The 15459-nt window shown below is 34.3% G+C and overlaps 1 pseudogene; it reads right to left on the reverse strand.

The window, feature by feature from the left end:
* Window positions 1-8693: 8693 nt before the first annotated feature.
* On the reverse strand, window positions 8694-15176 carry LOC112032480 (ABC transporter G family member 1-like; annotated as a pseudogene).
* Window positions 15177-15459: the final 283 nt, after the last annotated feature.

Consider the following 15459-nt stretch of genomic DNA (forward strand, 5'->3'; position numbering starts at 1 on the left):
TGCATAGGGTGAGGCAAGATTTCTTTTGGAAAGGTATGGTTAAAGATGTCAAGATCCATGTCCAATGTTGTGAGGTTTGCCAAAGAGTGAAGGTGAGCACTTCTAAACCAGCTGGTTTGTTACAGCCACTTCCGGTTCCTGACAGACCCTGGTTGGATATTAGTATGGATTTTATTGAGGGGTTACCTAAGTCTCATGGTTATGAAGTGATCTTTGTGGTAGTTGACAGATTGACTAAATTTGTCCATTTCCTACCTCTCTCTCATCCTTACACAGCTGCAAAGGTGGCTGCAGTCTTTATGAAAGATGTGTTTAAACTCCATGGAATGCCTAAGACTATTGTAAGTGACAGGGGTTCTATTTTCACAGCTCATTTTTGGCAAGAATTATTCAAATTGCAGGGTACTGAGTTGGCTATGTCTTCAGCTTACCATCCCCAATCGGATGGTCAAACTGAAGTGGTGAATAGGAGCCTAGAGCAATACTTAAGGGCCTTTGTTGGTGACAAACCCAGTGCTGGGCTGATTGGCTTCACTTGGCTGAATATTGGTTTAACACCAATTTCCACACTTCAACCAAGCTGACCCCATTTGAAGCTCTGTATGGCATCCCTCCTCCCAGTTTGTTGGATTATATTCCTAGTGCTACCCAAGTGGCTGCTGTGGATCAGTTACTGCAGAACAGACAGGAGCTTATATCGTTGCTTAAACAGAATCTATTCTCTGCTNTTGTTTGTGAGAGACCCTACAGGTACCCCTTCTATCAGAAAACTGAAATTGAAAAAATTGTTACTGATTTACTGGATGCTGGCTATATTAGAATCAGTCATAGTCCCTTTTCCTCACCTGTGTTGTTGGTAAGAAAGGCTGATGGGAGTTGGAGAATGTGTATTGATTATAGGTCTTTAAATAAGGCTACAGTTAAGGATAAGTTTCCTATTCCGGTTGTAGATGAGCTGCTGGATGAATTGAGTGGTGCTATGATCTTTTCTAAGCTAGACCTTAGGTCTGGTTACCATCAAATTAGAATGAAGGAGGGGGATATTCATAAGACTGCCTTTAGAACTCATGAAGGCCATTATGAATTCCTAGTTATGCCATTTGGCTTAACTAATGCACCATCCACCTTTCAATCATTGATGAATAAGGTGTTTAAGCCTTACCTGAGGAAGTTTGTATTAGTATTTTTTGATGATATATTGGTGTATAGTGGTTCTGTTGAGCAGCATGTTTCTCATTTGAAGTTGGTTTTGACTGTGTTGCTTGATAACCATTTGTTTGCTAAGCAAAGCAAGTGTGTGTTTGGTTGTGAAGAGGTGGAGTATTTGGGGCACTTAATATCAGGTCAAGGGGTTCGGACTGACCCTAAGAAGACTGATGCCATGCAAAATTGGCTCATTCCTACATCAGTAAAGGCTTTGAGGGGCTTCTTGGGTTTGACTGGGTATTATAGGAAATTCATTAAGAATTATGGCCTCATTGCAGCCCCTTAACTGCATTACTTAAGAAAGATGCCTTCCAATGGTCTTCTCAAGCTGATTTGGCCTTTACTACTCTTAAGGTGGCTGTAACTACTCCCCCGTTCTGGCATTACTTGACTTTTTAAGCCCTTTGTAATTGAGTGTGATGCTTCAGGGCAAGGGCTGGGTGCTGTTTTAATGCAGGATAATAGACCTTTGGCTTATCATAGTGAAGTTCTAAAGGGTAGGAGTCTTCACTTGTCTACTTATGAAAAGGAGTTTTTAGCTCTAGTAAAGGCAGTTAGGAAGTGGAGGCCCTATTTGGTTGGGAAACCTTTCATCATCAAGACTGATCACCAAAGTCTTAAGTATTTACTTAAGCAGAGAATTGTTGCTTAAACAGAATCTATTCTCTGCTCAAGCTAGGATGAAATCTCAGGCTGATTTGCATAGAACTGATACAAGTTTTAATGTGGGTGATTGGGTTTATTTGAAGCTCCAGCCGTATAGGCAGCACTCATTGAGGTTGAAAGGCTTTAATAAGCTTTCTCCTCGGTTCTATGGACCATTCCAGGTTCTGCAGAAAGTGGGGCAGGTGGCATATTGACTTGCATTGCCTACTGATTGTTCTATCCACCCAGTGTTTCATGTCTCATGCTTGAAACTTAAGTTGGGATCAAATGTGGTTCCAGTCCCAACACTCCCTCCTATTACTTCTGCTGGTGTGCTTGATCCTGAACCGCTTGTCATCCTTCAAAGCAGGACTAAACAGCTCAGGTCTAGAACTATAACTGAGGTCTTGGTTCAGTGGCATGGTCATTCTTCAGAGGATGCTACCTGGGAGTCCTTATACAACTTGCAGCTACAATTTCCTCACCTCGTGGGCAAGATTTTGTGCCCTTTGAGCATGGTGGACCTTGGGGGCAAGGTCTTTTTAAGGGGAAGGGATTGATAAGATTGTAATTAGGAGTGTTAGTTGCTGGTTAGTTACTGTGGGTGTCCTTGGCGGCTGTGCTGATGTCATGAGAGTTAGTTAGATGAGCTGGAGTTAGTTAAGAGATGAGCTGGAGTTAGTTAAGAAGGTGAGCTATATAAAAGAGAGGAAATAGAAGATTGGAGGTAGTTTTGGAATACATAATAAGAATTCTATTCCCATCTCTATGTTCTTCCCAATTCTCATCTATCTCTACTATCTCTCTATTTCCATTCTCTAATATTCTATTCCTTTTCTCTGTTAATGGTTCAATCCATCTTCTTCATTAGTTACTAAGATCTTATCACAGCACCAGTTGTTATACCCATCAAGAAATAAGGCAGCATGCTTGCAACAGCCATCATTAGGCTCTCAACTAACATCATGCAAGCAAATAACACAGCAGCAAAATATAGAAAGTGTTCAGCATCTCTCTGAAGTCCTGGAGGGTAATAAGCCATTGCACCTGGAATCAGTGAAATCACTAGTAAGAACGGAAGAGCCGAGAATGTGTTGCCTATAACAAATGCACCAGTGCCATAATGTCCATTTAACCTTTCTCGTTCAGATATCTGGATAAATGGGAGGGGGAGAAAAACACATGAAATAATTGAGTATGACATTAACAAAGCTTCAAATTTTGGATTAATTGCACTTTCCTCTGCATCTAAATCATGGAATTAGTTCTATTGTCATTCTAATCTATAAAATCGAACAATCAAACTTGATTTATTAGTAATAGGCAAGCTTTGCTCCGTCACTATAATTATACTTAAATGAGAAACAAAACAAACCTTCATGTCCTCCACAAAAGAAGGGAATCCACCGATGGACATGGAAGTTAAGAATGAAGATACAAACATGATCAGTGAACCTCTAGCCTGATATAAATAAATAAATAAATAAAATAAAATAAAATAAAATTGCAATGTTACTTTAGCTTTTGAATCTATCCTAATTTGCATTATAAATCAAATGTATAAGGAATTAATATTTAATATATCTCTCTTCAGAATTACCTGAATTGATTCATAACTATAGCCAACATCACAAAACACAATGGCTAGGCCTATAGCTAATGCAACATAAATAACTAGCCGCAACCAATAATAGCCTAGATCACGGAACATATTCACGAAAGATTTTTTCATAAGAACAAGACACTGAGTAACGAAGCTAGCATGGCTTCTCTTCATCTCTAATGTTCCACAATCCTGAAACCAACATAAATTTTTCACTCATTAATTTTATTTTTTGTTTTTCTGTAATTCATTTAGGAAAGATTATTTATATATGCTGTGTAAATTAAATTGTAAGATTAATTTCTTGCTTAATTAATTACCTGTTTACATATTTCTGCTACTTGTCTTTGAACTTGTTGGTATGTTTCATATGATTTATATGACTTTTTAAGAGACTCTATTGCTTCCTCTGTGGGTATTCCTCCATCTGAACCTTTCTCAAGATCCTACAAAAGATTTATAAAACAAATATTTATATATATATTAGATTTATAAGGAGGTGTTTCTAAGATGAGTAATTGAATAAGACTAAGTTGAAAGGAAAATCACAATTTCTGTAGCAAAATAATATTGTGTGGTGGGCATTCAATTTCTTTTTTGACATTGACATTTTTCTTGTTGGTTCTCAAATGCCTGATAAAGCTAAGCCTGTAATATAGTATATACAAAAACAGTAACATATAATTGCTTAAGCTGGGTCCCACCCCAGGCCCCCCCCCCCCCCCCCCCCCCCAATAAATAGGTTTCTTTTAAAAAGAATATTATAATTGAAGAAAGAAGGGGTTGGCAAGTGTGGTCACTACTCCGACCCACTTAAATTTGAAATTTAACATTGTATGAGACCACTTAAGTAATAGTAAAGCTTGCTACTAGTCGAATCCATAACCTCAAACTTTCAAAGTAATAGAATACAAGCACTAAACCACCTCCTTCGTTGATAAACAGTAGGGTGCACATATATAATGTTCAATATATATATTTCGTCTTCTTCCTTACAAAATTAGGAGACATGCATCTCAAATTGCTTGTAAGATGAACTTGCAGAGGCTTTCAACCACGTTTTGGTCTCCAAAAAAAAAATCAAGAGAAAATAGAACTAGTCTGGTTAAAACTTACAACACAAATAGGTCTTCTTTCTAGTGTAATTCGCGTCTTCTGCCTACTATAGTTTTGGATGCTTGCAGGAAGGATGCTACTTTTGTTTTGCTTTAATAATATTATTGGTTATTAGGAAGCATTAAAAAAAATTATATATAGATATATATATATATATATAAGACACATAAGTTTAAATAGCACTTTACACCTCTTAAGTTCAAGGTTGCTTTTAATTGGTTTATGAGTTTTCAAAACTTCCAATTTATGCTCTCAACTATTACAACGATGTCAACATGCTCCCTCCCATTATAGTTCATCACATTTTCATCATTAAACCATCTGAAAACCACATTCTATTTTTTATTTGTCCAAACAGCTAAATTTTTTACATAGTTGTAAATGAAAATTCTAATAGATATTAACGATATGAGTGCATAAATATTGTTTCAAAGCAAGAGATCGTGTAAATTTGTAAATTTTCCTAGTTAAAATGCGAAATTTAGAAGTAATGCTAAACTTAAAAGGTGTAAATAGTATTTTAGGCAAACAAAAAAAAGATGATATACCTATTAATTTATCAAGGAGGGTAGACTTGCCACAATCAGAAGGACCCATTATGGCCAAGAGCTCCCCTGGTCGTGCATAACCAGTCACACCCTCAAATATTGATTTGCTACCTTACTTTCCATTAACAGTCACCCACAAATCCTCCCATGTCAAGAAAACACCATCCTCATCCTCATCCCCCATACTTCTAACAACAACGTTTACACCTCTGTTGCTTTGCATTGGATTATTTACGATTTCCAATTCTAAAGCTGTGGAACTCAGAGTTTTGGAGTTTTGCTTAGGCTCATGATTTCTAGCATTTGGTTGAAGAAGCGAAGCCATGGCCAATTGTGTGTGCAAAGGAAGGGATAGAGAGGAGGACTGCTTTGAGAGCTTAGTACTTAAAGGCGTTGCCGAGAACTCAGCATTTATGATATGAATATGAGCATGTGGTTCACGAGTTCAACAATTCAAATGTGAAACCACATATTTTTTGGAATCAGTTTTTTTTTTTTTTTTTTGGATATCAGTTACCAATCATATTTTAACACCTATACATATATTTGCAAATGGTTGGTACGAGAGAAGACAGATCTTTTATGACCGTACTATTGCCATAGTTTTTTCCTATAGTTTGTTAAAGTGGTCCATTATAAGACTCATCAATTTTTTCTCCGTCCCTCACGTTAATCAACTCAAACTTATAGCAAAATTTGTGACAACGAAATTATTTTTCTAAACTTTTTCAAGATAAAATAGAGGTTCCTAAGAATAGTACTTACATATAGTAGTGTAATCTAATAAAGAAAATGAGAAATTACATTTTGTCCACCTATAATTTGTCCTAAAAACACTTTATTTACCTGTGATTTAAAAATTAACATTTTACCCACTTCAGGTTAGCACTGTTTGTCTCCTATTACCCACATTTGTTAAAAACAAAAGTAAATTTGTATTTTTATTATCATTTTATATCTTTCTCCTCTCAAAACATTAAAAACTAAAAAATCAAGAGAAAAGAATTTTTAAAACGTGTAACGTTTAAAATTGCGCCACTTGTACACTATCTAATCTATAAAATATATGCAATCTTATCATCTATATTTGAGATTGATTCATTTTATCTTTGTATTAAATATTATAAACCTAAATTTGTATCCGGTGCCAAGTTATTTAAAATTGTACCACTTTACACTATTTAATCTAAACAATAAAATCTATCACCGCGTACCTTTGGTGTGGTGGTCACTCCACAAGTATAAATGCTTATGGGGTGTAAGAGGTAAAAGTCGGGGTTCAAGTCTCTAAAAGAGAGTTTCACACATATATACACTTAGATTAGGTTAGAGTAGAAATTCTATCTTGTATATAAAAAATAAAAATAAAAAAATCTAAACAATAAAATCTTAATTGTAAAATGAACTCTCTTCATTTTAGGTAAAATAAAGAGTTTAAGAGCTTGCCAAAAATCATATTTTTTTTTTTCATAAAATCTTGCCAAAAGTCTTATAATTTAATTGATATCTCCTCATGTACAAAGTGTTTGGAGATTTAAGAGAAAGAATTTTGCGGGGTTAATAGCATGTTGTAAGTATCTTAAAATAAATAAAAATGTGAGGGGAAAGTAAGTATCTTAAAATTAAAAAATATGAAAAATTTTATAGTTCAATTGGCATCTCTTACGTTTTCAACAATGATTTTCAAAGTTCAAAATCCTCATTCCTCACCGTATCTACCGAATTATATAATTAAAATAAAAAAAAGTAAAATAAGGGAAATCCTAGAATTTCTCACAATCAAATATCAGTTAATGCACCATCATTTTTTTTTCCAGTAGTCTATATATATATATAATAATAATAGATGAAACAGAGAGAAAATCCAATTAGATTTCAATTGAATTCTCAATTTTGCGTCACTTGTCCTAACCAAAACTAAAAAATAAAAAAAAAATAAAAAAAAATCTAATTAGATTATAAATTTGACTCCAATTTTGTGTCATGTATCTTATCTAAATTTTCTAATTTTTGTACCCAAATAAATGATGCATTAACATTTAACATGGAAGCCAAGAAAACCACAATGATAATGCTCATTAGCCTAAGTAAGAACATCTTCCCTGCACACTTTTATGGAGATTATAAATTTGACTCCAATTTTGTGTCATGTATCTTATCTAAATTTTTTAATTTTTGTGCCCAAATAAATGATGCATTAACGTTTAACACGGAAGCCAAGAAAACCACAATGATAATACTCATTGGCCTAAGCAAGAACATCTCACCTGCACACTTTTATGGGTGATCTTAATAGAGTCTGGAACTCTTCTAATCCCACAACCAGAACCAAGGAGTCCAATGAGAAAGACTATAAAAGTAAAACATCATCTCCTCCTAATTCCATATCGTCATCCCATGTCTCCTTCTCTCTCAACCTCTACCAACTAGATCCACACACTACCCTCTCCTTCTCCTTACGAATTTCTCAGAGTAAGGCCGGATTCAAATACAATATTTAATCTCACTCTTCCTTACTTCACACTCTCATACATTAGCACTTCATTAGTGCCTTCAAGAAAATTTCAAGCTCAATGATCAATTCTTATTTTTTAATAGTTTTTAGTGTGTCTGGATTAAAATTTTGTTAATTTGTTAAAAGTTGACAAAAATATAATCATATATATTATATTAAGTTGAAGTTCAATTTTAGAATTCAAATCAAATCAAATTAATTCCTAATTGTAGTTTAATTTTGTGCAATGTGTCCAATTTTATTTTTAAATGTTGGTATTAAGTTACCTCCATTCATAATGCTCAATGTGGAAACTGAATCTACCAAGATAAACATCTTATCATCACAATTTTGCAAGATTATTGTTTTACTCATTTTCAGGTGTGGATTTTGAGATTAAGTTGCTCACAATTGGTGGGAGAAGATTGAAGCTTACAATTTGGGATAGAGGCAACTGCTGGAATTATTTTGCTTTATAGTTTCATTTTAATCATTGATTAATGATGCTTTTGGAAGTGATAGTTTATGCTAATATGTAATCTTTCTCTTCTTTCAAGTTAGTCATTGCTTTTGGCGCATAAATAGATTGTAGAGCTATTAACAATTGATGAAAGATATGTATATATGATTTTTAGTTAGGTGAACTTTTGAATTTTAGTAGAAACATTTAACGTTCAGATGTTGAAAAAACAAGAAGGTAAAATGTTCTATAAATTTTAATTTTGTGAAATTGATCAATGGCAATTTGAAGGGTTAAAAGAGACAACAATATTGACTTCGGCTTGAAACGTACTCAAAATAAATTCAATGACAGCGTATTAGACATATCTATAGGGGAAAAGTGCTATCTGATGGCATCTCCACTAAAAACTGTGAATTGCAACACACTTCTAATTTCAATACACTATTCATGTCCAATTTTATTAGAAATTTTTGAAGAAAGTTCTATTAATGTCCCTTTATATATATTTTAAATAATAAAATGCAATATATATTTTTTATTGTTTGATTTAATTCTATCATTTGTGTGATAAACCCAAAAAAACAAAAATAAAAACAAAAAAATTGGCCAATAGCATCATTACAATTAACCAATCCCGTGCGGTAGCACGGGGTTACATACTAGTAATAATTAATACACCAACATACTTGGAGCCTTGGACCCTGATAATTCAGTTCATAATATACAAGTGCTTGCAAAGAAATTTAAAAACAAAACAAAAAGCAAAAATTAGTAGAAGATAGTCCATTTCCTTAAATTAATAATCAAAGAAAACAGACTTATTCGTTAGTTTAATAACATTATTTTCTAATATTACCAATAACATCTAGCTCTGCTGTATAGTCCCCCCATGCATGGGTGTAGTAAAAGGATTCACCATGACTTGTGCTGTTTGCTTGGAACATGCTGACATGAAACTTGCAACAACAGGCTTTACGTTTTCAATGGTCTTGATGATAACCAAGAACAAAATTCGATACAAAGCCACCATTCCTAGCAAGATAGCAAGATCAACCCACTTAGAGTAGCTCATTTCCACTTGCCATGTATCTCTCAAAATTTCTTCACCTCTTAGATTGATTGGCTCTCCGGCATTATCTCTGGGAAATGTTAGCCCTTCAAACTCGTTCTTGAACAATCCTTGATATGCATACTTGTGGAAAGCAATGTAGTACAATGGGTATCTCCAAAATGGTTTGGGAAGATCATTCGGATATCGAAAAAAATCCTCCACCTAATACCATGAGCCCTTGAATTCCAGCACCAGTTATTATACCCATCAAGAAATTAGGCACCATGCTTGCAACAGCCATCATTAGGCTCTCAACTAACATCATGCAAGCAAATAACACAGCAGCAAAATATAGAAAGTGTTCAGCATCTCTCTGAAGTCCTGGAGGGTAATAAGCTATTGCCCCTGGAACCAGTGAAATCACTAGCAAGAATGGAAGAGACGAGAATGTGTTGCCTATAACGAATGCACCAGTGCCATAATGTCCATTTAACCTTTCTCGTTCAAATATCTGGATAAATGGGAGGTGAAAAAAACACATGAAATAATTGAGTATGACATTAACAAAGCTTCAAATTTTGGATTAATTGCACCTTCCTCTGCATCTAAATCATGGAATTAGTTCTAATGTCATTCTAATCAATAAAATCAAACAATCAAACTTGATTTATTAGTAACAGGCAAGCTCTGCTCGTCACTATAATTTTTTGTTGATTTAAAGAAGGAAGTAGATCTATGTGCATAAAATTGATTAATATATGCTTAAATGAGAAACAAAACAAACCTTCATGTCCTCCACAAAAGAAGGGAATCCACCGATGGCCATGAAAGTTAAGAATGAAGATACAAACATGACCAGTGAACCTCTAGCCTAAAAAAAATATATATTACAATGTTAATTTAGCTTTTGAATTGATCCTAATTTGCATTATAAATCATATGTATAAGGAATTAATATTTAATATATCTCTCTTAAGAATTACCTGAATTGATCCATAACTATAGCCAACATCATAAAACACAGTGGCTAGGCCTATAGCTAATGCAACATAAATAGCTAGCCGCAACCAGTAATAGCCTAGATCACGGAACATATTCACAAAAGACCTTTTCGTAAGAACAAGACACTGAGTAACGAAGCCAGCATGGCTTCTCTTCATCTCTAATGTTCCACAATCCTGAAACCAACATAAATTTTTCACTCATTAATTTTATTTTTTGTTTTTCAATTCATTTAGGAAAGATTATTTATATATGCTGTGTAAATTAAATTGTAAGATTAATTTCTTAATTAATTACCTGTTTACATATTTCTGCTACTTGTCTTTGAACTTGTTGGTAAGTTTCACATGATTTATATGACTTTTTAAGAGACTCTATTGCTTCCTCTATGGGTATTCCTCCATCTGAACCTTTCTCAAGATCCTACAAAAGAATTTAATTAAAGATACTATTGCATTCCTCTATTGGAATACGAACTTTCTCAAGATCCTACAAAAGATTTATATAAAAAATATTTATATATTATTATATATATTAGATTTATAAGGAGGTGTTCTAAGATGAGTAATTGAATAAGACTAAGTTGAAAGGAAAATCACCTCTATTTAAAATTGATTTATTTTATGGTTCAAATTAGTTATTACTAATGTGTCGTGTAGTATGTATCAAGTACCATGATTTTCTATATACAGGATATTAATTATTTTAACCCAAATGAACTCACTCTATTCCAAACAAAATGGAGAGGATATGTATCTATAAAAAGACATTAACCAAGTCACCTACTAAACTGCCATTGATAATAGGTTAAATTACATATTTGGTATTCAACTTTTGACCTTTATTTTATATTTATTCTTATGTGTAGCAACCTGTGACATAGCCTGAATTTAGTTTATCATGTCAATATTTTCATCCAATTATAAGGAATTTTTTTAAACAATTTTGAATATATAATGACCAAAATGAAGTATTTAAAATATAAGGTCAATTTTGAGATAAAGGTTAAAGGTTAAGGACACAAACAAAATTTAATATCAACAAACTACCGAACAAAAGAGCCAAGGGTCACTTACCTTTTCAAAATCCTTGTTTATGGTTTTAAGGAAGTGATCAGATGGATTTTGGAGAGTCGGGCAAGGAAAGCCATTTGAAGCAAAAAACTACATGAAATTGAAAGTGTGAAACTTTAGTTATATATTAATTGCAACAAGAAGCGAATATATATAATTATATATATAATTATATACACGCACTTCATAAACATTAGAGAACTTACCTCAGTTGCTTCTGAAGCAGGACCAAAGTACACAGTTCTCCCTGACGACAAAAGGCAAAGATTGTGAAAGAGTTGGTAGACCTCACTGCTGGGCTGATGAATGGATGCAACTACAGTCCTTCTAATTCCATCCCATTGATCTAACTTTGCAATTCTGCTCATCACATAATATGATGCTGCACTGTCAAGTCCACTTGTTGGTTCATCAAGGAAGAGAAGCTTTGGGCGAGTCAGGATCTCTATGCAAATGCTCACTCTTCTCTTTTTCCCACCACTGATACCTTTGGCTCCCCACCCACCAATTCTTGTGTTCCTAGAATCTTGTAACCCCATTTCTTTTATTGTCATCTCTGCTCTCTCCTTCTTCTCTGACATTGACATGGAGTCTGGGAGTTGGAGCTGAGCCGAGTAATACACAGCTTCTCTCACCGTTAAAGTTGTCATCAAAGTATCATCTTGCGTTACATATGCCTATATTTAGGTTAAGGTAAAAATTAAACTAATTAGTATGTTTAATTGGCTAAGAATAATTAAACTAATTTCTTGGAAAAACTTCTATCGCTCAATGCACTAGACAAGACATGGTGTAGACATGTAAACAGTTTTAGACATGCGTGTTTCCAAATCTTGTCCGTCCAATTCACTAGAGTGAACCCAAGTCAAACCCAATTGCTTTAAAGAAAATATTCTCTTTGATTTGATAAGGAGATTTTTTTTTTTTTTTTTTTTTTTCTCTTACCGATGTTCCAAAAGCCAATTTCTGTTTATGGCCATTGATTAGAATTTCCCCCAATTGCCTTGTGTTTGAACCTAATCTCCCTGCCATAAACACTAGTTAGACATTTGTCAATAAGTGATAATAATTACACACTATATGTATGGGACAAATAGTGGAAATCATGTTTTTAGTTATAACTTATAATTGTGAAATTGTGTTTTCAAAATACTATTTCACCATTTCATATTAATAAATAAAATATTGTTTTTAAAACAAAATTTCAACTAGAGTATAACTCAGCTTGTATAGCAATGCTCCTTTGAATTGTCAAATCATATTTGCTTTTATTTTTTGAATTGTGTTTTTTTTTTAATTATTATAATAATAATAAATAATATTAAAAAAAAAACACAATTTCTGTAGCAAAATAATATTGTGTGGTGGGCATTCAATTTCTTTTTTGACATTGATATTTTCCTTGTTGGTTCTCAAATGCCTGATGGAGCTAAAGCTGTAATATAGTATATACAAAAATAGTAACATATAATTGCTTAAGCAGGGTTTTTTCCCCCTAAAAATAGGTTTCTTTTAAAAAGAAGATTATAATTGAAGAAAGAAGGGGTTGGCAAGTGTGATCATTACTCCGACCCACTTAAATCTGAATTTAATATTGTGTGGAATTACTCAAGTAATAGTAAAGCTTACTACTAGTCGAACCCACAACCTTAAACTTGCAAAGTAATAGAATACAAGCACTAAACCACCTCCTTCATTGATAAACAGTAGGGTGCACATACATAATGTTCAATATATATATATATTTCTTCTTCTTCCTTACAAAATTAGGAGACATGCATCTCAAATTGCTGGTAAGAGGAACTTGCAGAGGCCTTCAACTATGTTTTGGTCTCCAAAAAGAAATCAACAAAAAATAGAACTAGTCTGGTTAAAACTTACAACACAAATAGGTCTTCTTTTTAGTGTAATTCGCATCTTCTTTCCTGCTATAGTTTTGGATGCTTGCAGGAAGGATTCTACTTTGTTTTGCTTTAATAATATTCTTGGTTATTAGGAAGCATTAAAATATATATATATATATATATAAGATACAAAAGCTTAAATAGCATTTTACACCCCTTATGCCCTTCCACATCCGGATCTCATATCCCATCTTATTTTACCATCCTAAAAAGCTACTTTATCACTTATACCATACTATTTTTCAATACACTCAACATCCCATATTTCATTTTTTTTCATTCTACTTATTAAAATAATATAAATTACACAATAAAATAATATAAAAAATCTCTCTCTCTTCTTTCTTCATCTCTGTTCTCTGTCTCTCTATTTTTCCCTCTCTCATCCACCCACCACCAACCCAAACCCAGAACAACCACCCACCAATACACGCCTGCAACTTGAAAAAATCCTTGATTTTTTTTCTTCTCTTCACTGACAATTCAGCCATATTCACAAAGAAAGAAAGAGCAGAGATAAAATTCAACCACCATCCATATCAAACCCATACCCAATTCAGCCATACCCACCTCTTCCTTAAGCCATCGGTCACAACAGAGAGAAAAAAAAAAAAAAAAAAAAACACACACACACACACACACACACAGAGAACCCAAATTGCAACCCAAAAGAACCGGATCACAACCCACTTCGACAACGCTTTTTGACACCAGATTCTCCACTTCAGCGCCTACAAACTCGCGTTCATCGCTTTCCTCCACGCTATCACCACCACGCCACCACTACCCTCTGCCCAAACAAACCCAGCAAACACCGAAACCCACAATCAAACCCATCGGAACAAATCCCCCAACCCATTGGAAAATATCACAACCACCGGACCTAAATCCAACCACCCAACGCCAACCCAAACATCACCCAAACGCCACCCAAATCCGACCCAAACGCCGGAAACCGGAAACAAAAGCCCAAAATAAAGCCCACCACGCCCATCGCAGCCGCGCCACCAGCCTCGCCACCACGCCGATCAAGAAATCCGATCTGGCTTGGTGATTCGGCATGAGCTCCGAGAGAGAAGCTTGACAATGGCGAGAGAGAGATGAGATGAGAAACAGAGAAGGAAGAGAGAGAAAAGAAAGAGAAAAAATGAGAGAGGAGAGAGAAATTACTGGGTAAAAAGAGCATTAAAAAATTATTTTTTTATACAATTCAGCTACAGTACCATCTTACATTTGAGATGATACTATAGCTGAATCTCAAAAAAATTTAGCCTTTTACGATATGGCCTTCCCGTTGTTGGTGAATTTTGGCCTTTAAATGCTATATCATCACAAGATTTAGGATATGCAATGTGGGCTGCGGATGCTCAGTTCAGGGTTGCTTTTAATTAGTTTACGAGTTTTCAAAACTTCCAATTTATGTCCTCAACTCTCAACTATTACAACCATGTCAACATGCTCCTTTCGATTATAGTTCATCACGTTTTCGTCATTAACCCATCTGAAAACCGCATTCTATTTTTTTTTTTTTTGTCCAAACAACTACATTTTTTATATAGTTGTACAGGAAAATTCTAATAGATATTAACGAAATGAGTGCACAAATATAGTTTCAATGCAAGAGATCGTGTAAATTTGTAAATTTTCTTAGTTAAAAAACCAAATTTTGAAGTAATGTTAAACTTAAAAGGTGTAAATAGCATTTTAGGCAAACAAAAAAAAAATGATATACCTGCTAATCCATCAAGGAGGGTAGACTTGCCACAACCAGAAGGACCCATTATGGCCAAGAGCTCCCCTGGTCGTGCATAACCAGTCACACCCTCAAGTATTGATTTGCTACCTTTCTTTCCATTAACAGTCACCCACAAATCCTCCCATGTCAAGAAAACACCATCCTCATCCTCATCCCCCATACTTTTAACAACAACGTTTCCACTTCTGTTGTTTTGCATTGGATTATTTATGATTTCCACTTCTAAAGCTGTGGAACTCAGAGTTTTGGAGTTTTGGTTAAGCTCATGATTTCTAGCATTTGGTTGAAGAAGCGAAGCCATGGCCAATTGTGTGTGCAAAGGAAGGGATAGAGAGGAGGACTGCTTTGAGAGCTTAGTACTTAAAGGCGTTGCTGAGAACTCAGCATTTATGATGACTGAGCATGTGGTTTACGAGTTCAACAATTCAAATGTGAAACCGCATATTTTTTTGGAATTGGTTACCAATCATATTTTGACACCTATACATATATTTGCAATTGGTTGGTACGAGAGAAGACAGATCTTTTATGACCGCCCTTATTTGCCACAGTTTTTTCCTGAAATTTGTCAAAGTGGTCTATTTATAAGACATCAATT

This window comes from Quercus suber, unplaced genomic scaffold, assembly GCF_002906115.3.
Source record: "Quercus suber isolate HL8 unplaced genomic scaffold, Cork oak 2.0 scaffold_418, whole genome shotgun sequence".
Lineage (NCBI taxonomy): Eukaryota > Viridiplantae > Streptophyta > Magnoliopsida > Fagales > Fagaceae > Quercus > Quercus suber.